A 22696-nucleotide genomic window follows, 5' to 3' on the forward strand; every position below is an offset into this window, starting at 1 on the left:
CTGGTCCTATACACCAGCCACCTTATTTATCTTTTAACCACTCTTGTTATTCACCCTGACCCTTTACACCAGCCGTGCTCATAGTCTTTTAACTGATTTTATTTCGTGTTCTCTCCTCATCAAATAACTTTGTGTTTGGCGCTCTTTGCCAATGTCGGCCTTGCGCCAATAAAATCAAACCATCATCATGATTAGCGCGATGACCGGAGGCCGGAGCACGCTAGAGAGGTTCTGAAAGAATTGAGGAACGTAAATGCCCTAAATATAATATGGTAGTCGAGCTGACGAGTGTGTTATCAGTGGGATTTAGTTGTGGGCGTTTGTTTTCATATAGCGTTGTGTAGGTACCGATCGGTACCACTGCAATTGATCGGTGACGGTCGGTGCTGGTTGGTACGACCGCTATCATATTTTATGCCTGCAGCACAGTGCATGCAGTGCGAACACAGTGAAACCAGCGGGGATCACGACCGAGTTCCTCCCTATAGCGGAGTAAAAAGTTCAGTCGCGCGGCCGCAAGGCATCTTGGGGTCAAACATTATGTGGGAAAGCCACCAGCCAGGCATGCCGGAGTCGCTCCTCCGCGCTTCCGTGAAGACGGAACGGATCCACTTTCGGCTTTTACGTGGCTCTTTAAAGACAAAAACATCCCCTTGAAGTGTTCGTTTTTTGGCGCCTTAACTTCATAACCCCTATTTCGCCATTTATGGTGGATTTCTAAAATGAGATTAAGCGACACTGTTTGTGTCGTTCAGAACAATACTCTCCCTTTCAGAGAAAATCCTCTCCACTACACGAACAGCATGGACTATATGTTAGCTGTTGGTGGGGAACGATAGAGGGACGGGCGAGAATGAGTACTCTGTAATGAGAACGACCTAGCAACTGCTTTGTCCAACTTTCAGTAAAAAAATGACCGCGCGCCTGCTCGCACCGTTGCCGAAGCGCGGAAGTATACTTCCACCGTTGCAACGTAACACGCTCTCCTCTGTCCCACTGCGACCCCTCAAACTCTTGCCCTCCCTCACGCTTCTCCCACGGTTTATGCAATAGCGATTTCCTCAATCCATCTTAATTTTCCCGCGCTCGCACTGCGCACCTTCCGGTTAAAGTGCGCGCAACTTGCCTTTCTGCGTTTGAAGTCGTTGTTTTTTCTTTATTTTTCTGTTGTAAAAAGCAATACAAAGTGCCTTCTTAGCTAAAAAAAAAAGCGTTCCTTCGGTCGGTTATAAACCACCCCTCAGATTTTCTCGGTGCCGCATAAAGTGAACATGACGTTGCTTTTTGTAATTTGAAACGGTTTTGGGTACACAAACTTCTCGTTGAAAAAGTGATTCGTCTTTTGACGTGCGCGCTCAATCAACAGACGGACAGACAGACCAAACATGGCGCTTTGATAGCCAAGAAACGCTATGGTCTTTAAAAATATTTTTACCGTCCAATGCTACCATTCTGTACAGTGCGATCAGTAACAAACTAACCCGCATTTTCCCAGTAGTTGTGAGGGCGAATACCTTATGTTTTATGGAACGCGTGATACAGAAAACGGTTGTGAGGTACACAAAATGGCAAAGAAAATCATAGCACACGCCGAGAAAGGCCTACAGAGCATGCACCTGGAAAGAGAGAAGCCACCGCCAGAGCAGGGTTCCGCACCGTAGAACGCTCTCGGCGCGCCCTGTATACTTTGCCGCGGGTGCTCGGAACTTCATTTCACATTTCTATATGGGTGACGACGCACCATGTCGTACTCGTGGGCAGGGAAGAGAGAAAGTACGCTACGGTGAAAGAGGCTAGAGCCGCTCGAAATGCCGCTCGTCGTACGTCACAACTGCCGGCGCGAGGAAGCGGATATGAATGAAGCTGCGGAAGACGCCCTACAGGAGCTACATTGAAGCACAAAAAAATGTTCTACCGGAGATCAACAGAACCTCCAATTCAGCTTTCGCCTTCACATTCCTACAAAGTTTTAAGCCTATTCTTGTTGTTATGGCGCAATCGCGTCCGCAGTTGGACTATAAACAGAACACTACAACATTTGCATAAGTACGGTAAGCTTCACGCAGAACATCGAACTCGATATGGAGGAGTTAGTAATGCTTACGCACTGAAAAAAGGCCTAAAAACAAGCTGACGATATGGAGTGCACACGGTAAATATGTGCAGGCTAAAAAACGAATCCTGCACGAAAGCCAGCGCGGGAATGTTGTGCCAACATGGGGCCCGCTCTGAGATGATATATAAAATGAGCTCGGCGAAACATTCGGAGCACCGTTTTCATGCTCCCACTTATCATCTGAGTCCGCATGAAAGGGCACTGAGCCAGGTGCCTGTGCTCGTAAGTTTGTTTCCTGTCAGCGGTGCGAATGCAAAACTCGGGATGGACGCGTGTTCGCGCCCGAATCCCGAAATCCCCGTGCGCGCCTCTGCGTGCTCAGGTGAGACGGTGTCTCGTGAACCGCGTTTCTCCAGTGCTCTAATTGTGTGCGTCTGCCTTATCAGTGCTGCTACAAGGTCAGATAATTAAGGGTAAATAATCTTCGCTTTCAGTCTCTTAATTAAAAACAAACATAGCATGGCTGATCCACGCTTTTTCTCTGTTTTAGCCGGCGAAGTTCAGCATCAATTGCGGAATACTCATGAGGCAAAGAAAGCGGTCTGTGCGTACACCTCCTCTTTGGGCTTCTTTTTTAGCACCATGTATGGGCGACAAAAAAAAATGGAAGGGACGAAAGGGCGAGCTGGGCTGCTTGGGAGAGACAGGCACACTCCTACAATTGGTTCTCAACCATGAGTGCGCCGGTGGCCCTTTGACCTAGCAAAGGAGATGGCGGACCACCCTATGAACTATGTTGATCTGGGTAGTGTTTAACCATTTCACGGGCGGCTGTATCTCGTGTCGGACATTCACGCTGCCAAACATAGGTCTTGCAGCTAAATGTGACCTGTATGCTGCACTTTCTGTGTCAGGTTTTTTTCCACAGCTTCCGTGTTGTGCAGACAGCCGACATTAAAACATGTGCTACTCAGAAATATTAAACGTACGTACAGTCCTTGTCAAAATTTTGTGGGCCAAGCCGGAAACGCGCAGGCTGCCACAAAATTTAATGTACGAGCTTACGTCCCGAGCGAGGCTGAGGCTGACATTTTTTATGTAGGAAAGGTAGAGAAAACACCTTTCTTTCTTACTGTGTTAAAATATTTTTGTCACATATAAATGTAAAGCAGATTCTTCGAATTCTTTGTGGTCAAGAAGGCTTAGGATTGGCGCACAAAATTTTTACAAAGGGTGTACATGTCATGCAGTCAAGTCACCTTCTCGCATCGCCAGCACGGTTTGGCAGAAACAGAGAACAATTGATTGATTGATTGATCGATTATAGGGTTGAATGCGCCGACGCAATGCAGGCGATGAGGCGCGCTGTAGTGGAGGGCTCCGGAATAATTTTTACCACCTTGGGGACCTTTAATGTGCGCCCACATTTCGTACAGACGGGCGTTTTTGCTTCTCGCCTCCACCAGAAAAGCGGCCGCCGCGGCCGGGGGGAATCGAACTAGCGTCTTGGGGCTCAGCAGCACAACGCCTCAGCCACTGAGCCACTGCGGCGGGTAACAGAAATCAATTGGGGGAGGGCTTCGTGGAGGGCTTCACGGATCCCTGAAATGTCCCCACGGACCCCCCCTTTAAAGGAGCACTGACACCAATTTTCGGCGTTAATATTATTGCACAGTTCGCTTCCTTCACTCAACAGAATACCCTGGCTGAAATATGAGCGGCCTGCGACGCGAAGAACATAGTTCAATTGGATCGCATTTATCGCGCCGACGGAGCAGCGCGCAGAGCGGCACTCAGCAAATGGACATCAGCGTGACATCACTCCAGGAGAGGAAAAAGAAGTGACGCAACAGCGCTCGTCAAAAACTCGGGACGTCACTTCACGCGCGCGGCCCCACGAGCGGCGAGCGGGCGCAACACCCTCTCCAGCGGGCGCCGGTGACGTCCGCACAAAGCGGTGAGGTCAAACCGGGAGGCTGTCATTTGCGCCGTTCGGGATGAAAGCGCGGGAATTTGAAACAAACGATTTTCAGGCCGTTCAATGTAATTAACTATCGCGCGCTGAAGTATTTGAAGTGCTGTTTCAGGTTCGCCAGACCATTAAGCATCGATAAAAGCAATAAAAGTGTAACACAAACTTTTCGTGTCAGTGCTCCTTTAAGAACTGCTCAGTAGTTTTTATAGCTAATGGATTCTCCATTCTTGATAACAAATGGTAAGCACATTTGATAAAAATGACGTGTGTCCTGGCGTTTAATGTACCACAATTATGGTTAGAATCCTACTCCATAAATGTTTTATTATGTTTGCCGTAGCTTCGCCGGGGTAGTCGGCGATAATTTGTGACTGCCTCCCCAGCCACAAGGTCCCTGGGTACGGGCTCGGGTTTTCCCTGTTTATTGTTCCGTTTCGAAACATGAGAATTAAACAAAAAAACGGCTCACCGTTTCAAAGACGCGGAGAAAACCGCGGACATGGCAAAATGGCCGAGAAGCAGCTACATTTATCCCCCGTTCCGGAAGTACAAACAATAGACAGGCAAACATGACCAAACTCATCACCCAAAAGAGGTACTACGTTATATGCGCGCTACAGAGCATCGTTCTCATTCGACGAAACAAACGATCCGCTACGAATATCAGTGTCAATAATACAGGAAGTGGAATAACATATGGGGAACTTCATGAAAACTATGTATTTTTGGTTCATCGCCTCTCTTGACTAAAGCGTGTAAAAAACAAACACTAAAATATCCCGCAGAAAATGTCTTCAGAAGTTAGCGCATCGGACCATAAATTCAAGTTCAGAATTGAAATTTTTTAAGCAACGGCCTTCAATGTGCGATTAGAAGAGCCATAAAGTACAAAAAAGAGCGATTATATTCGGTGCTGTTTACATTTACGGCGAATGTGCGCATTCTGACAATTAAGCACGGCTTCACACAAGGTTAGGTGAATAGTTCTCGTGCCCCCGCATTTGAACTACAGCTTTGGTAACCAATTGTTCACAATGAAAGCTCCCAGCCTGAACGTTGCATACGGAAAGGGACGAAAGAAAAGAAAGAACAACTGGCAGTACGATACGAACTGGCGGGATTCATCAAGATAAGTGTCATATATTAAACGGCACTCGATAAAGGGCATGGCAAACTGCTGGTACTAGATTAGAACAAGCGCTTTTAGGATTCTGATTGATTGTAGGTGTTAACGCGCCGACGCAACGCAGGCGATGAGGCGCGCCGTAGTGGAGGGCTCCGGATTAATTTTGACCATCTGGGGATCTTTAGCATGCGCGGAAATCTCGTGCAAACGGGCGTTTTTGCTTTTCGTCTCCATCAGAAAAGCGGCCGCCGCGGCCGGGAGTCGAACCCGCGACCTCGTGCTCAGCAGCGCAACGCCTTAGCCACTGAGCCACCGCGGCGGGTGCTTTTAGGATTCTGCTCAAACGGAAAATGGTACGTTTAACACAACAATGGTGCAAGTCTGCTAATAGCCGCTGTCACCTCGAAAACCTGCGAACCACTCGCAGCGGTGGCTCAGTAATAAAAAAAAAAAAAAAAAAAAAAAAAAGCAGCGGTGGCTCAGTGGCTACGGCGTTGCGCTGCTGAGCACGAGGTCGGGGGTTCAATTCCCGGCCGCGGCGGCCGCTTTTCTGATAGAGGCGAAAAGCAAAAACGCCCCTGTGTTCGAGATTCCGGCGCACGTCAAAGATCCCCACGTGGTAAAAATAAACCCGGAGCCCTCCCCTACGGCGCTCCTCATCGCCTGTGAACCGTCGCCTCGTGAAACCCCACAATCAATCAATCAAAACCCTGCGTACCGCGTCTGACGCCAAAAAGCTGAGTTGCTGAAACACGGCCTTCGGCGACTGTGTGTTCGCGCTAGGCGGGTACTCTCACTCACCTGTCACTTGGCGTCGGAACCTAGCGGCTGAAGGCGATTTCCCGCAATGCACGAGCGCGGGTCAAGGATGCGCCGGCAACAGCAGGCGTGGTAGATCCCGGCAGCGGAGGCAGCCGGCTACGGGAAAGCACGGGACGCTCGTGGCACCCGCTGGTGCAACCAGGCGCCCCACGTGGGCAGGCGCTGCAAGTGAGCGAAGAAAATAAACCGAGGAGGGAAAATCAAACCAGGGACTCCTTCCTTGACGTGGGCTTTTACATTTGGGAACACGTTTACTTTACAGACTAAAAAAAGACATCGCTCTTTTTAGATGCGACTGCATCTCATTCACTCGCCTTGTCTCTGCATCCGGCGTCGCCGGCGTTGTCGTCGGCGTCCGCCCCTCCCCCATTCTCCTCGCCGCGCGAGCTGCGCTCTCCGCCGCTCACCCCCTCTCCTCTCCGATAGCGAACACTACCTCGCGAGGGGCATTGGATTGGATTCGATTGGCTTGGCTTGGCTTGGCTTGGATTGGATTGAATTTGGATTGGATTAAAGTGGATTGTGTTGCGTCATAGCCGCGGCAGACGCACTAGCGCCGGCGCGTCCCCTCACCGTTATGCGCGCTATAAAACGCGGTGCCTGCGCCGCTCCGCTCCATCGTTCCAGCGCCTTTCCTCCGCTGTCCAACGCTGCAACGTGAACCACCTATGTGTCGCATCTACACAGGGGTTCCCGCAAGGGGAGGTGGGAGTTTTTTTAAATGCAGAGCATTTCAGTAACTCACGATGTCACCCGCGTTGACGTCCGTAGTCGTAGTCCGCACCCCTCCCCCCACACTATATAAAAGAAAATACTATCCGGCGCCAGGTTTCGATCCCTCGACCCTGCGGGCGGAACGCAATGTACATGGTGCTCTAGCCACTGCGCCACAAAGCCGACACAGAATAGGACCCTACGAACGCGCCTTATATCGTTGACCCATTCAAATTACAGCTGACGAGCGCTCTCTCGTCAGCAGTTGCCACAAGTGCAACAACATTAACGTAACGCAAACTACTTAACGCCGTGCGCCCCCGGAAATGCTCTGCATTTGATCGTGCCCCTCGCGAGGTGGATGTTTCGCACTTCCACTGCTCTCTGCGCATGCGCCCCGTAGCTATAGCAGCGGAGGCGCGTCGTCTGCTTCCAGGACGCCGCGGCGCCAAATTCAAACGGGTGGTGAGCGGTGGTGCCGCACGCCGCTCGTCGACACGCGCCGTCGGAAGCGAGAAACGTCGTCGCCACATCTACGATCGAGATAAATAAATGCAAACGTAAAGCGCCAGACATTCGGCGCATTTACCTCATCCTAGCCACGAACAGCTGATCTTTTAAATAAGGTTGTGTGTTCTTACATAAATATGTTTCTCTTCTTGTGCACTTTTTCTTGGTTAGTCCCTTTGGTATGTTTCACCCCACAATGACCAACCACAAGTAGGGATGGAACTTGGCTTTTTTTTCTTTTTAAGGCATTGTTTTTTTTTACGTTTACTGCCGAAATTTTTCTTCCATTTCAGGTAACCAATTTTCTTTCCATATACTACCAAGTCATTGGAGAAGCTTTGAGCATTCCTCGAATATCATGAATTTCGCTGCCCATTCTTAGAAAGACACCTACAGTCGCATTTCTTCAACAAAACTTTGTGCAATGAAGACCGGATTTATTTCGAACTTGCTCTGAGATATCGTCTCAAAGTATACTGAAGAAAGCAACAGATAGTTCTGCTGGGCCAATGACGAAATATCACGCAAAAAAAAAATTCTGCCTTATGAAGCGTTGTCCGATATACCGATGCGCAATAACTAGACTGTGTATATGTCACACTTTGATAGGCTTCAGAGCGTCATCACCACCATCAGCCTACTCAGATCCACTTCAGGGCAATGGCCTCTGATTGATTGATGGTAGGTGTTAACGTGCCGACGCAACGCAGGCGATGAGGCGTGCAGCAGTGGAGGGCTTCGGATTAATTTTAACCACCTGGGGATCTGTAACGCGCGCCGATATCTCGTACACACGGGCGTTTTTGCTTTTCGCCTCCACCGAAAAAGCGGCCGCCGCGGCTGGGAATCGCCGGGAAGTCCTTGTGCTCAACAGCACGACGCCTTAGCCACTGAGCCACCACGGCGGGTGGAGAAGGCCTCTCCCACTGATCTCCAACTGCCCCTGTCCTCCGCTGATCAGGTCCACGTTTACCTCCGAATTTCCCTACTTCGTCCCTCCCTCAAACGGATTGCTGGCCTTGCCCTCCTCCTACACCCATCTCTTGGTATCCCCTCTGTTATCCCAATTGTCCGCAAGTTGTCGGTTCGCCTGACTACATGGCCTGCCCGAGTCAATTTCTTTTTCTTTTTTTGAACTATGATATCCTCAATTTTACTTTGTTCTTCGATTAGCTCGTTTCCTGTCCCTGATCGTTAATCCTAACATTATTCGTTCCTTGGCCCGTTGAGCCGACCTAAGTTTACTTTCTAGTTGTTCAGTAAGGCGCAAAGTTTCAGCTCCATACCTCATAACCAGCAGCATGCACTGGTTCTACATTTTTCTTTACCTTACTTTTCCTTACTTGAGAGGGCTCGCCCAATGCTCCCGAGGCCGTACTTATTCTGCTCCGGATTTCTCTTTCGTGGTCTGTCGAGGTCTAACCATATGTCCGAGGTAGTTTTATTCTTTTACTTCTTATACTGTTTCATTTCCTAAGCTAAAGAGGACGTTTTTGGCATGCTTATTCCTCATTTTTTTAGATTTATTCGTCTTTATTTTTAGCTCCACGGCCCCACGGCCATCCTTTCTGACTGTACTTCCTCAAGTATTGTTTGTAGGTGTTCTCCACTCTCACTTGGCTCTACTATGTCGTCCGCAAACCTCAAATGGCTCAAGCATCCCCACTTATCCTTAGTCCTATGTTTTCTTAGTCACGCTTTCTAAACACCCCCTCCAGACATGCTGTGAATAGTTTTGGCTAGATGGTATCCCCCTGTCTCACTCCCTTCCGGATTGGAATTTTATCGCTTTGCTTCTGGGGGTTATCGTGACCGTGCATTCTTTACATATGCATTTCAAAAGTCTTATAGAGGTATCCTCTATTCGCTGGTCTTTTAGGGCTTCCAGCACGGCTGCGGTGAGCATGGAATCAAATGCTTTCTCATAGTCTATAAATGCTATGTAAAGGGGTTCAGTGTATTATGCGGATTTTTCTATCAGTTGATTGACAGCAGGACTGTGATCCATAGTTGAGTGCCCTTTCCTAAACCCAGCCTGTTCTCTGGGTTGTTGGACTGTCACCTATGCGGCTAACTAACTTTGGTAAAAAGCTTGTACACAACGGAGAGTAGGCTGATGGGTCTGTAATTCCTGAGGCCCTTGGGACCTCGCTTCTTATGAACGATAATAATGTTGGCGTTTTTCGAGGCTATGGCCACTTTTTGCGGCTTCAAGCATTCCGAAAATAGCACAGCGAGTTTTTCCAGAACAATATCTCCTCCCTCCTTGAAAAGATCTACGGTTATGCCGTCGTCTACGGCAGCTTTTCCTTTTTTTCATGACCTTGAGAGCCTTTCTTACCTCCTCTTTCGTTACTAGTAGAACATCGCAAGTTAAAAATTCTTCTCTCAGCAATATCTCCTAGTATAACGTCGCTGGCATACAGCCTGGTGTTGAATCGTTCTGCTGGCTTTATTATCTCGTCGATGTTGTGCATTATGTTACCCTGCTCGTCTCTGAGTGCGTACATCCTGTCTTTGCCGATGGCTAGCTTTCTCTTCGTTGCTTTCAAGCTTCCCCCTATTTGCAGCGTTTCCTCGATGACTGCCATGTTTTATGCGCGAATGTGGTTTGTTTTGCATCTCTTAATCAGTTTCGACAGCTTGACACTTTCAGGGTCTTACGTTTTCCAATTAGTTCCTTCGTTTTTAAATTAGTTTATCAGTCTGCTCCCAACATGTTGCTTCTCCCACAGCTGCTGCCGATTTTAGGTTCTCATTTAGCCTGTCTACACTGACCAAGTTGTGTTCTTCCAGAAGGGCGAATTTGTTTTGAAGAGTTATTTTAAACTCCTGCGATCTGGCTCTGACTGCCACCATGCGGGGTTTGTTAGTTATCACGATATTCCACCTTCCGTTTTGGAGATCAGCCTTAGCTTGCATCTAATCATCCTATTATCACTGCTCGGAATCTTACTGAGAACCTTTAGGTCTTTCACAATACCTGGGTTTCACTTAAACTGGAGTCAATTCCTTTTATTGTTGTAATTTCAGGGCTTCTACATGTCCATTTCCTATTCTTTCGTTTGTAAAGGAATGTGATCATCAACCTCAGGTTATTTCTCTTTGCAAATCCCACCAGTATATCTCCTCGACTGTTGCGATAGTCTATTCCGAAGTTTCCCACTGACCTTTTTCCTATTTGCTTCTTATCGACCTTTGACTTAAACTATCCCATCACGATCGTAAACCACTGTTGTTGCCTTCTTCAGTGCTGATTCCCCATCCCCGTAGAAGTTGTATACGCTTTCATCATCGTAGCTGGTTGTTCGCGCATAGGCCTGTATTATCTTTAACCAGTATTGCTTGTTTAGCTTGATCACGACAGCCGCGAATGACTCGCTAATGCTAAAAAGCTCCTCCACGTTTCCTGCTATTTCTCTGTGTATAAAAAATCGCACCCCTTGTTTTTTCTTATCTTGGGGTCCTGTGTAGCACAGATTATCTACGCTAGTGAGCTCTATGAAGCCTTCTCCCGTCCTTCTAACTTCACTTAACCAAATAATATCCCACTTGATGTCTGAGAGCTCCTCTAGTAGTACAGCTAAGCTTCCCTCGGTAGACAGAGTGCGTGCGTTCAACGTTGCCAGGGTCAAGTTCCAATGATTGATTTGATTGTAGGGTTTTAACGCGCCGACGCAACGCAGGCGATGAGGCGCGCCGTAGTGGAGGGCTCCGGATTAATTTTGACCACCTGGGGATCTTTAACGTGCGCCGAAATCTCGTACACACGGGCGTTTTTGCTTTTCGCCTCCATCAGAAAAGCGGCCGCCGCGGCCGGGAATCGAACCCGCGACCTCGTGCTCAGCAGCGCAACGCCTTAGCCACTGAGCCACCGCGGCGGGTGGGTCAAGTTGCAATGGCAGCCTGTCTGGACCCACAGATTCTAAGCACCCTCTACTTTATAATTGTTCTGAGCACCGCAGTGGACAGGTGCTTTGCAGCTGCTGGGGACCGAGAGCCGAGAGTTCAGTGTGGCGGCCGTCTACTACACCAGGGTGGCCAGGTCCTTCCCTGGTGAGGGAGGGCTGTTTGTGTCCCTGGTGAGCCTTCGTAGCATGGTTGAACCTTTCTAGTGTAGCCTCTCGGGCATTCGGGATGATCGTTACTTCCGCAGCCGGCAGCACTGCATACCTGCATGGGTATAGCCCAAAGCGAGAAAAAAAAGGGAGAGAAAGCGAGAAAAGCTCCCCGCGGACGACGCTGCCGAGCATGCCTGCAGTGATATTGAGCCAGCGTTTCTTGTTTTGTTTTTTGTGTCTACGCACGGTTCTGAAGGAACAACAAGCTCAGGTGCTAGCTTTCTGATGAGAGATCCACTGACGCCTGGCTGTTTGGAAAAGGGAGCCAGCGCTGGGCTTAAGGGTATAGCTACGATAAATGGCTAGTTTGAAGCTCGGCCGGCCAAAATGGCCGCTCAAGCGTCCTTCCTCGCCATTTGAACACTATTCTAGGCCGACAAACTGCTTATCGGAACAACGGTGGCCTTTTGGCTAAGTGGAGCGAATGTTAGGCAACCCTGTGCTCTCATATGGGTGGAAGCCTTGGGACCGCAATAGGGGGTCAGAAACTGTATTTCCGTAATTTGCTACATAAAATCCGATTACATATCTCGGTAGCCCTTGCTGGGCGGTCACAGCAAGTGGTTGTACGTATTTTTGCACCGAGGGGTTATCGAGTTATGCAAATTTTGGAGACGTTGCCTGGGTAACCGCGAACCCCGTCCGTGCTCCTAGGTCAGTATGGGTAAGGCGGTTGTGACAGCGCTGAACGTATTTAGAGTTGTTCACCGTCGTAACTTAGTGTTCACTGCAGTGGAAGGTCTTTTGTAGATTGTCGAACAATCTTTCACCCCTGTCTAGCTAGTATTTTTCTTTTTTATTTCAAATTTAACCCCGCCGGCTCGGCAGGTTAGGCTTGTAGTTACTGCGTTTGTTTACATCGCGTTTAGAAGAGCGCTGTTGTTATTCGGCCCTTCCTTGTTTCTAGTTGCCTGTCCGACGAACCGGAAGCGTTGTTTAAACTATTTTATTTGTTGAAAGGTCCCGCCGGGTTGATTACTTGCTTATTCCGCTATTTGCACCAGCGGCTATCCCGATTATGACTGCGGCGACTGTGGTTTGTTTACGTTTCGGCTATTGGCTGTAACTTTGCCAGAAATGCGCTTAGCGAGCTGATTTAACTTGTTAAACTATTGGAAAAGCCACGCGATAACGCGAGTATGGCTTTTAAAGGGTCACCTGTCGCGGGAGTTAGCTAGGTTCGTTTTGCTTGCCAGTGACTCAACATACACGGCCGCCCCCGCGCCTACGAAAAGAAAACGTTTATATCTCTAAACCTATTGGTGGTAGGAGGTTCAAATTTGATACAAAGGTGCTCTAGAACCTAACGAGAGAGGAGTGCGAAAGATTAAGAACTTACATGGCAGATTTCCTGAGAGAGCGTGAGCTTCAGAGCGTGAGCCCGTGTTATCTGCCCGAACACATTCGCAGATTTCTTGCGGTGCGCCGCGCAGATCGCTGCTCGTTAAAGCTAGCTAGCTGGGCTGCTGTGTGACGCAGCTTCAGGAGGGCGAAGCTCGGCGTGGCCCGCGCCAAAATCATGTGCGCCGCTCGCCATGACTGCCATCTTTTTTTAATTCGATAGCATTTCTTGGGCTACTTAAACCATAAACTTTTGGGCTCTCTCTGATGCTATATGCCTGTCTGTTTGTCCCTCGATCCAGCTTTCAGGGAAAAACTTAAAGGGACAGACAACTGATTTTTGTCGAGTATATGTTCTATATCACAATTGAAAGCCAGCGTTTTACAGAGCCCGCTAACCCCAAGCAATTTATAAGAAAACTGGCGGAAATAATTTTAATTCGTCACCAAACTTTCTGAAATCGGAAGGGTGGAGGTTTATAGTGTGGAAACTTCACACTAAAATATGACCCGGTCACGTGTCCTGCAACCTAGCAACTACTGTGACTGCTGAAACCTGTATTGACTTATTGAAAACCTTTGAACACAAGTATTTGTATGTGTTTAAATGGTATATGTATTTTTAAGCATTATATTGAAAATTTTTAAGACGCACCGCCCGCCGCCGTCGGGTTGCTCTCAGTGTGGCTAACTGAGCATCCATGCCCAGAATCAACCGCAGTGTTCAGTAATAAACAGACCCAGCGAAGGAGTTTTGACGATTCTGCCTGAGTCAGAGGCGTTTCTTCTGCCGAAATATTCCATTTCACTTTCCAAATACGCCAACGGCACCTTAAAAAAAATTGCCGACCTCGACAACGTGAAGACAGATTCTACCTATCGTCTTTCCCAACAAATGGCGGCCTCGTGAAAAATAGACTAGTGAATTAAAAAAAAAAACACCAACAAATAAGAAAACCTGCGATTCGCACTTTTTTTTAGCTTTTCATCTTTCAGCTTTTCATCGCTTTTCATCTCGCACACAGACGAAAGTATGCTGCCGCGCTACTGTATGTCATGGTTTCCAGCATGGTTTTTCGGAGGGCACGTACGGCTCGCAGATCTTAAAAATTTCGATGTAAAAAGTTCTAGGGCGTTATTAGCAAAACCGTTTCTCGTTAAGGTTCCGTCAGGAATGCCCTTTCATTTGTGATACAGAACATATACTCGACAAAAATCTGTTGTTTGTCCCTTTAAAGCAGCACTTGAACGAAAGGTTTATATAGGAAAAACGTTTGCGAACCACTAAATCTGGAAACACAACTTGTACTTGTCAACGTTGTTCAGGAAAAAGAAAGCATCAACAATGTTTGAGGCAAACCATCACTGCTGTGCTTTTATTTACATATATATGACTGCTTCATTTGAGGGATAAAAAAAAATTACGCGTTCCCGTAATTCCAAAGAGCGCGCCCGCGGCTATTCCTTAAGTCCCACAGTAACGAATGGTTCCAGTATATGGCGTGAGCAGTGGAACGCGGTAAAATTGAACTGACTGAAGCAAACACCTACCGTGTTTATTGTGGGGGAGAGAGAGACGGGAGTCAAAAAGCGTGGCAGGGGGGCAGGGAAGAGAAGAGAAACATTTAGGTGGCAGGGGTGGCACAGGACTATCGTCTTTCAACGACATTTGCAGCCAAGCAGCAGATAAGTGGCCATAATTTTTTGCAATTGTTTCCTTTCCTTCTCTTCCTTGGCTTCGCAATAACCCTTTTAGGCCTACACTTAGATTTAACGTAACGTAGACCTAATCTTAGGCCTAACGACGTGATGACGAAACGCCAATTTCATTGTACAGGGTGGTACGACGGTAATTGGAACACTTCAAACTTTTTTTCCTGAACGAACCGCCGCTCGTTTCGCGCTCAAACTTCACACGAAGGTCGCATTTTGTGGTCTACTGTGTTTGACACCGGGAACAACGACGGTACTTACCTGTTTATTCTGAAAATAAATAAAAACGATATTCGTAATAAAAACGATATTCGTCTATCGGAAAAGAGCGGCTGATTTGGACATTCGAGCCAGTGCAAGCTGATGACGATGTTGATGATTAGTGGCTCTCCTTTTGAATCGGGACGTCGGTTGTCAGCAGCTGACTGGCCTGTTTTATTCCACTTACTTGGCCTACTCTTGGCTAACCTAATAGATTTGCATCTCCCCCTCACCCTATTTTAAACTCTCATCGCTCTCACCCCACTTTTTTCTCCCCCCGCTGTTCGAAATTCTCATCCGTATGATTACTCCGCCTACGTACCCATCCCTTCCCTACTTTTCCTCCACCACCATTCCAATCGCCAGTGTCGTTTCCCCCTCCCCCGTGGTGGTCGTATCTCTGTGCAGCCCTTTCCCCACCACTGCCGCAGCAGGCACATGTTTCATCCTGCTGCCTTTGGCTACCCGTGTATGTCCGGGTTCTCAGGCGCCCCGCCTGAGACATATATAACGAATGCACGGGCACGATAACCTCTCGTATTGCCATAGAAACCTTCCTTCCTAATTTCTAGTTTCTCTGTCCTATAAGTCACCATGGTTTTTTTTTTCGCTTCCATTCTTTGTGTCCACTTTGTCGTCTGTGCTGCCTTTACCTGCTTTTTAACTGTTGTGTAAGCCCCACTTTCCCCTACCGACTTTCCGCGCCGCTTGGTTAGCTGCCTGGGCCTCCGTCTCCACCGCGTACCTTGGAACGACGGCGCCACCTGGGGTATGAAGAGTGAAACGGGCGATGGGGATTCACGCTCCTTCCACGGCATAGAGTTTCACACTAATATATACTAGAGTACTGTCTAAGGGAGCCGCGCTTCGGCGAGCATTCCGTCACGTACTGGGCAGGCAAGTTCCACTTGTCCTTGGCATGGTTCATGAACAAGCTGCAAGGTTGGTTCTGGCTGCCAAAAAGCAACAATATTACTGTAGAAGATTAATCAAATTTGTTCTGTTATTGTAAAATTGAACCTCCAAAAAGATTAATTTGTCAGTGGTTATGTAGAAGCTTCATGCACAATGGTCAACAAAAAAAGTCACCCTTCTTTGTTGATTTTGGCTTCGAGACAAAAAAGAAGCCATATGGCTAGCTAAGCCAAGTAGGCGAGGAGCGTCGCTAGCGGCAATGGCGCCGCCCACGGCTGCCCGCGACTGCAGCGACAGATTTCCTTCTAGTATGTATTAGTATGAAACTTTATTATGGTGGCCATAACTCTATGTTCCCCGGCAGGAAGGAGCGAAATGGGGTAGCAGACGATCACAAAATCAGAGTTACTTCGATGAGCTCTGCAGAAAACGTGACAGCCGGTGACGAAACAAATTATTGGCGACGAAGAGCTGCGGGAATATTTTATTGTGATGGGTATTAGCTGTTATGCAACTGTTTGTGATAATCGTAACTAGAGACGAGAGATTTTCTGATCCTCTGCCACCTCAGTTGGCTCCTTCGTACCGTGAATCCTTATTGTCCGTTTCGCTCTGCATACCCCAAGTGGCGCCGCCTTTCCAAGATCAGTTTGCATCGGCTTGCACGTTCAAATTAGCCGCCATTTACCCATATGAGAAAATAGTTTCTTATTTTTTTTTTCAGGATAAACAGGTAAGCACCGTCATTGCTCTGGGAGTCAAAGAAAACAGACCACAAAATGCGACCTTCGTGTGATGTGTGAGTGCGAGACGAGCACCGGTTCAGTCCGGGAAAATGTTTGAAGTGTTCCAATTGTCGTCGTACCACCCTGTACGTCAAGCTACAGATACCGGCTCATGACGTTAAAGCTCGGAGCGTGACGTTAGGCGAAATCCAGATTTTAATGGTATCTAGGCTCAACACCAGGTAGCACTACAGTGAAGCCCAAAGACGTGTCAATAAACGTCAACTCATTGTATGTCAAACTGCGGGCAGCGGTAGATGACGTTAGATCTCAAAGCGTAACGTTTGGAAAAATCGAAGTTGGTACGCTATTATTGACTTCGAACTAAACCACCAACGCCTATAAACCGGTAAGCACGGTAAGTTTCACGCAGAACACAGAAATCGATATATGGAGGTTTTAATGTTTGCGCACTGAAAACCGGCCTTAAAAGAGTGTTACAGGAGCCGCGTACACAAGAACTTTCTGGCACAATGAGCCTATACTGATAAAAATAAGCGGGAAACTGACCCCAACAACAAAAGTATCACGCGAAGACCCATAAGTCCTTCCTCTTCCCGGCAGGGAGATCGAAGGGAATACCAATATTCCCTTATTCTTGTATGAACGCATATGAAGCAATATTCTTGCATGAATGCATTTGTGCTTGGCATAGGGTGTTTTCTGACAGTCGAGATCCCCGACGCATTGCGCACCATTTCCATTAGATACATTGCAGGTAGACACCTCAACACTGCCAAGTAAAAGGTAGTGAACAAGCTTTGCCATTACACCGGTTTCCGCACCCGATTATCATTTTTGAAACATCCACGTTGAGCAGGTTCGCTGAAATAAAATTTTATACATAACTGAAACGATTATTGTAGAAACTTTCTAATCATCATCGCTGCACCGATGCGAATATCATCATCGGGGCCCGTAATCTCTCGTGAGCAGCTCTCGCTCGAGCGGCTTCATCTTCTTTTAATCCGCCGTCTTGTTAATAGAACCACCATCCCATCACCGGGACGACTCGGCCCTTGGTCTCTCCTCTCATTTTAAGTGGTGTCATATGTTATGCTCGTCTCATGGCGGACACTGTGCAAGTATCGACAGAAAACAAAACGTTCATAATGAGAAAGCTCAATGATGATTACTAAAAAGAAACACAACGAAGACTTTCACTTGGGTTTTACTCGGTTGGTTTCGAAAAAAGCGAGCGTAGCCATTCAGACTCCTTGCCTTTGCCATTCGCTCTAGTGGCGCGTTTACTCGCTCATGTTAATTGCGGGGCAATCATGCAAGGTTAGGAATGGCGGGAAAAAATACCATGCAGATGCCGCCCCTAAGCAAACGCCAAATTTATATATAGGCGCTCGCAGCGCTAACCTGTTTTTAACGACAGCGATAGAACAGCTCATGGGTGAAGCGACCAAAAGACGTGGAGGGAAGCAGGCAAGGCAATCAATTTTGAGATATCCTTTGGCTGAAAGCACGATGACACGAGCGCGAAAACAGCCTCGGACTACGACACAAGGTATGCTCTCAATGGCGAATTCTGTGCGGATCTCAGCGCGGAGATTTTATGCCAGCAAAGCACCGATCGAAAAATGCGTAGCACCATTTTCATTTCGTAACTGTGACTAACACTCCACATGAACGGTGTTGAGACAAGGATTATAGTTTCAAATTTTACACTTCCGAATGAAACGCTAGCGATGAAAGGTTCACGCCAAAGTCCTCAAGGCACCGGTCACCCCCTCCCTGCCCCGTGCTTGAGTAAAACGTCATTGTGTGAGCCCTGTTTCTTCAGTGCTCAATTTTTGTGCGTCTCCCTTATCACTGTTTTTTCTAATTTCAGATATTTAAAAGCAAATGACTTTCCCTTTCCATTTCATAGTTGTAATACCGGCTATAAAAGGGTCGCCATCTTGAACAAACGGTCTCTTGGATTCTACTTTAAAAGTGCGCGTTTGCCTCTCCGCCGTACCACCTTGGGACCGTCGCCACCGCTACAATGCCACATTAATAAAAAAAAAAATCGCATGGCTGATGACAATAGAGAGTTATAGCAGAGCGGAGGACCGGTCCTGGTACGGTACCCGGTACACCTGCGCATCCGCACAACCCGTTTTTCCGACTGTGCGCACGCGCAATAGCGCCGGTCGCGTACCGGGTATCTAACCGGAACCGGTCCTACGCTCTGCGATACCTCTCTGATACGGTTGCTCCGCGCTATTTCTCGGTCTCCGCCGGCAAAATTTAGCGTGCAGTTGCGGAATACTCCTGAAAAGTAAAGGAGACGGTCTGTAAATACACGTCCTTCGGCTTATTTTTGAACAGCAAGCTACGCGTGAACAAGAAGAAGAGAGACGAAAGAGAGGTGGTCAGTTTGGGAGAGACAGGCGTAGTCTCTACAGTTAATAAATTTCGCCTCCTTAAAAATAAACAACATAAAGACGAATAAAAAGACGTGTGTGTTTTTAATGAAGCCTAATCATGGTTAGAGCTCTGATAAGTCCTGACTTAGCAGTTTGGATTTAAGATTTGGCGTAGGTCTGCTGTGTTAGTTGGCCAGGATTGGCGACTTTCTCCCCAGCCATGCCGTCCCTGGATCCGGACCCGACCTTTAATTCCGTTTTTCTTGTTTTTTTCCCTTTCGAACTGCTAGGGTTTAAAAAAAAAGGTATTTCATACAGTCATGTTGAGAAATTCGCGAATATGTAAAATGGCAGAGAAGCAGCTATATTTATACGCCGTTCAAAAATTAAACACATCCGCGAAACAAACATGCCGAACTTCATCCAACAAAATAGGTATCGGGCTATATGCATACTCCACAGCATGGTTCCCATTCGGCGAAACAAAGAATCAGCTAGGAATTTCAGTCGCTATAATAAAGAAAGCAGACCAAAATATGCAGAACTGCATGAAAACGAAGGAGCTCAGGTTCATCGCCTTGGCTTTTTTGAAGCAATGGGCTACATTACGCGGTCACAACAGTCGTACAATTACGCGATAGAAGACTTGTTTCAGGCGCTTATTTACATTCACTGCGAAGATGCGAAATTGGACATTTAAATACGGCCTCACCTAGGGTGATTTGATGGGTTTTCATACACCCACATTGTAGAAGGAGCTTTGGTAGCCATTTCTTCACAATTCAAGCTCACAACATGAATGTGCCATCGCGAAAGTAAAGCCAAGCCACTGGCGAAAAAGAGAAAAGACACCAGCACTCTGAAAGGAGCTTCGGCAGGTCACCAAGATAAGTCTCGCATATTACACGGTACTCGGTCTAAGGTATGCTGAACTGGCGTTATTGGCTTAAAACAACCGCTTTTGGTACCTGAACATTTGGCAATCTGAACATACCGCGTCTAGCAGAACAATACACCAAGTGCGCTAACGAGGCACTTCACATGTTGTCACCCTGGAGAGCCAGAGCTGCCTTAAAATCCCGCGAGCCGAGTCCGAAGGCAAGCAGCTTAGTTGCTGAAACGCGGACTGCGCCCTTCGCTACAGTATACGACTGACTGCCATCGCTAGGCGGGTACTCTCGCTCACCTGTCACTCGGCGTCGGAACCCTGGCGACTGAAGGCGCTTTCCCTCAAGGGACGCCCGCAGCCCAATGAGGCGCCCGCTCCAGCAGGGTAGGTCCCAGCAGCGGAGCGACCCGACCACGAGAGTGCACGGGGCGCTCGGGGCACCCGCTACTTATGCCGTAGGCCGCACGTTGGCACGCGCTAACCAGCGAAGAAAGAAAAAAATTGGCCGCGTATCTGCTCCTTTCGTTGCAAATGACGTCAAAAGACGATAGTCTTTATCCGCTTTTGCGAAGTAAATGCCCCCCTTCGCTTTACCGCTCACCTCTCATGTTGTTCCTCTTGCGTCGCGCTCCTCCCATGGTAAAGACGCCAAATGTTTGCTTAAATGATTTTAAATTTTGCGCGTTCCACTGCTCCAAACCGGGTGTCTCGATGCGAACGCTGCCGTACGGCGAAGACGCGCGTTAATCGAGGCACCCTACTTCAACGTTTATAGAACCGCGTTTCCCTACTCCACGTGCGTTGCAAGCAGAACGTGGAAACTATCTAGTGGAACCTTGCGTAACTGTTAGCGGTTGATTTTTTAAAATGGCGCCAGAAGCTATAGTGGCGCGGGCGACAGCAGGCGACGGCGGAGTGAATTATTTTTCTGCAGTTGATGAAGTATTTAATTTCGCAAAAGTCAAGCATGTTCGAATTTTTATAAAGGAACACTGCAAATATCACTTCTGTATTGATTTGTTGTCTCATAATTGCGTAATGTCTTGTTCTTCTTCAACAATGTTGACAAGTATGAACATTACACCGGACCAAGCCGGGTAGATTTAGCTATGACTATATAAGACTATTGCGCAGGCATTATTTTGCTTTGGCCGGGTGGCTGAATCGAGTGACAGACAGACAGACGGACAGACATACAGACATACAGACAGACCAAAATTTCTGGGTTTAAGTAGCCCAAGAAAGGCTATCGTCTTTAAAAAAATTACACCATCTTCCCGTGGGGAAGCCTGATGAGGATGCGAAGCATCGTGGCGGTTCCGTGTGGTTCCATTGTGTTGCCGTTATGTTGAGTGACCTGGTTTTTACTAGCGCCAGAGGGAATTCCACGTCCGGGTCCACACCGGTGGCAAAGGCACGCAAGTGCTGTTGTGTTACGGTGAGTAGGCGGTGGTTCTCGAGGCGCCGAAACTCGTCCATCATGTTCTTGTCGATTTTGTCTCTGTGGTAGAATTGGTAGTCTTCGTCAGCTTTGGTGAGGTAAAGGTTGTTGACATTGGTGCACCGGCTGAGAGCAATGTACACGCCCTACTCTTCGCAGCTTTGTCTTCTCGTTCTTCTTCTTCGGCGGTTCCCCTACGGGAAGATGACGACGGTGGTTGAACGCGAACCTATCTCGTGATGGATTCTTTGGTTGGCCAATCCCTAGGGGCATCCTGCCACAATCAGCATCAGAGGCGCCGCGGACGGGGCTGGTTGAGCTGCAAGGCGCGTGGCGCTTCCCGCCACAGCTTTCCAACGGGAAATTCAGCATCCCCCTCTAAAGTTTTCAGTTCGTCGTTTCCGTTGACGTTCAGCTTCGCGTGCCTTCGTTGTATCAGTAGCCAGTAGCTTCGTGACGTAGTTTGAATGAGTCAAGGACATAAGGCGCGTTCGTAGCACTTGCTCCTGTCCCGGATTTGTAGCGTAGTGGGAAGAGCACCGCGTACCTCCCGTTGCGGCTAGACAGTCGTGGGATCGAAACCGGGCGCCGCTAACTATTTCTTTTTTTTTGTAGTGTAGTATCGCGGAGCTGCGGGTGTAAGGAGGAGAGTTGCGCATGCGCAGTGAGCGTGTTGACGGCGCCGCCATCAACGACGCAGGACAAGGCGAGCCTAAGAAATGCTCCGCATTTAAAAAAAACGAGAAAGGAAAATCAACCCCTGAGTTCACTCGGTGATATGGGCTTTATTTTTCAGAGTCCATCGGATTTGAGGAATAAACGAGCCTTCTTGTGTACCTTGGCCTAAACAATGGTACGATTTCAACCGATATATTTTGTCGTTCCTGAATGGGCGATGTTTTAAGTTTTGTCCAGTCCCCTTCTTGGTGTGTTCCACCGCGTGAAGGAGGAGCAGAAAAAGTACAAAAAACAGACCTATCAGAACACCCTAGTCGCTTGTCTTTGTTATTGTTATTTGATTACAGAAATGCGCACTGCGCTCATGAAGGACGCAAAGAACGCCCACATTTTGTATAATAGTATTATGTAGCAGCACCCAGCGACCTTCACTATCCTGTCTGTGCGTTGAAGCACATATATGTAGAATGAAATCAGCTTGAAAGTACTCAGGGTATAACTTTAGCAACACTGGTACCAAAGCGTGAAGGACGACCAATCGGCCGCGCCACTCGTCGTCTTGCTTAAAGGGACTCTGCAACACTTCCTTCTCGTGCATGGGGTACGCCGCGAAGGACAGCGCTACAACGGAACGCCACAGAAGCACCTTAAGACCACCATGGGGTTCTGTGCTCCGTAAGGACACGTCATCAGTGAGCGGTTCTCTTGGTTTCTACGTGACTGCAGCGGGGCGGCCCTACGTTTTACGTTGGGGTAGCCCCTTCCTCCTGGACGCCGTCTCCCTTCTGACCGCTGGACCACCATATTGGACAACAAGGACACGTCATCATGGCTTCTTGGGAGGTTGTTCAGCCACCATCCAAGGCACATGTTTTCTACTTTACGGCCCCGAAGGACGTCACCGTGGATGACCTGGTGAATTCCCTCGAGGAAATCGTAGGTCGTTATGGCCTGGACACCCTGATGCACCAGGGAGGGTTCAAGTTCTG

The 22696-nt window shown here is 48.1% G+C and overlaps 1 long non-coding RNA gene across 1 annotated transcript in view; it reads right to left on the reverse strand.

Annotated features, from left to right (window-relative positions):
- The window catches only part of LOC144165058 (uncharacterized), a 36090-nt gene extending 23325 nt beyond the window's left edge, over positions 1-12765 (reverse strand). Inside the window, exons 1-2 of the long non-coding RNA XR_013321329.1 lie at positions 12664-12765; positions 5959-6141 (exon numbers count right to left, since the gene is read on the reverse strand). This is a non-coding gene — a long non-coding RNA (uncharacterized LOC144165058). The remainder of the gene's footprint in view (positions 1-5958; positions 6142-12663) is intronic.
- Positions 12766-22696: the final 9931 nt, after the last annotated feature.

The sequence above is a fragment of the Haemaphysalis longicornis genome, unplaced genomic scaffold (assembly GCF_048455015.1).
Source record: "Haemaphysalis longicornis isolate Haplotype H1 unplaced genomic scaffold, Haemaphysalis longicornis Haplotype H1 scaffold_1, whole genome shotgun sequence".
Taxonomy (NCBI): domain Eukaryota; kingdom Metazoa; phylum Arthropoda; class Arachnida; order Ixodida; family Ixodidae; genus Haemaphysalis; species Haemaphysalis longicornis.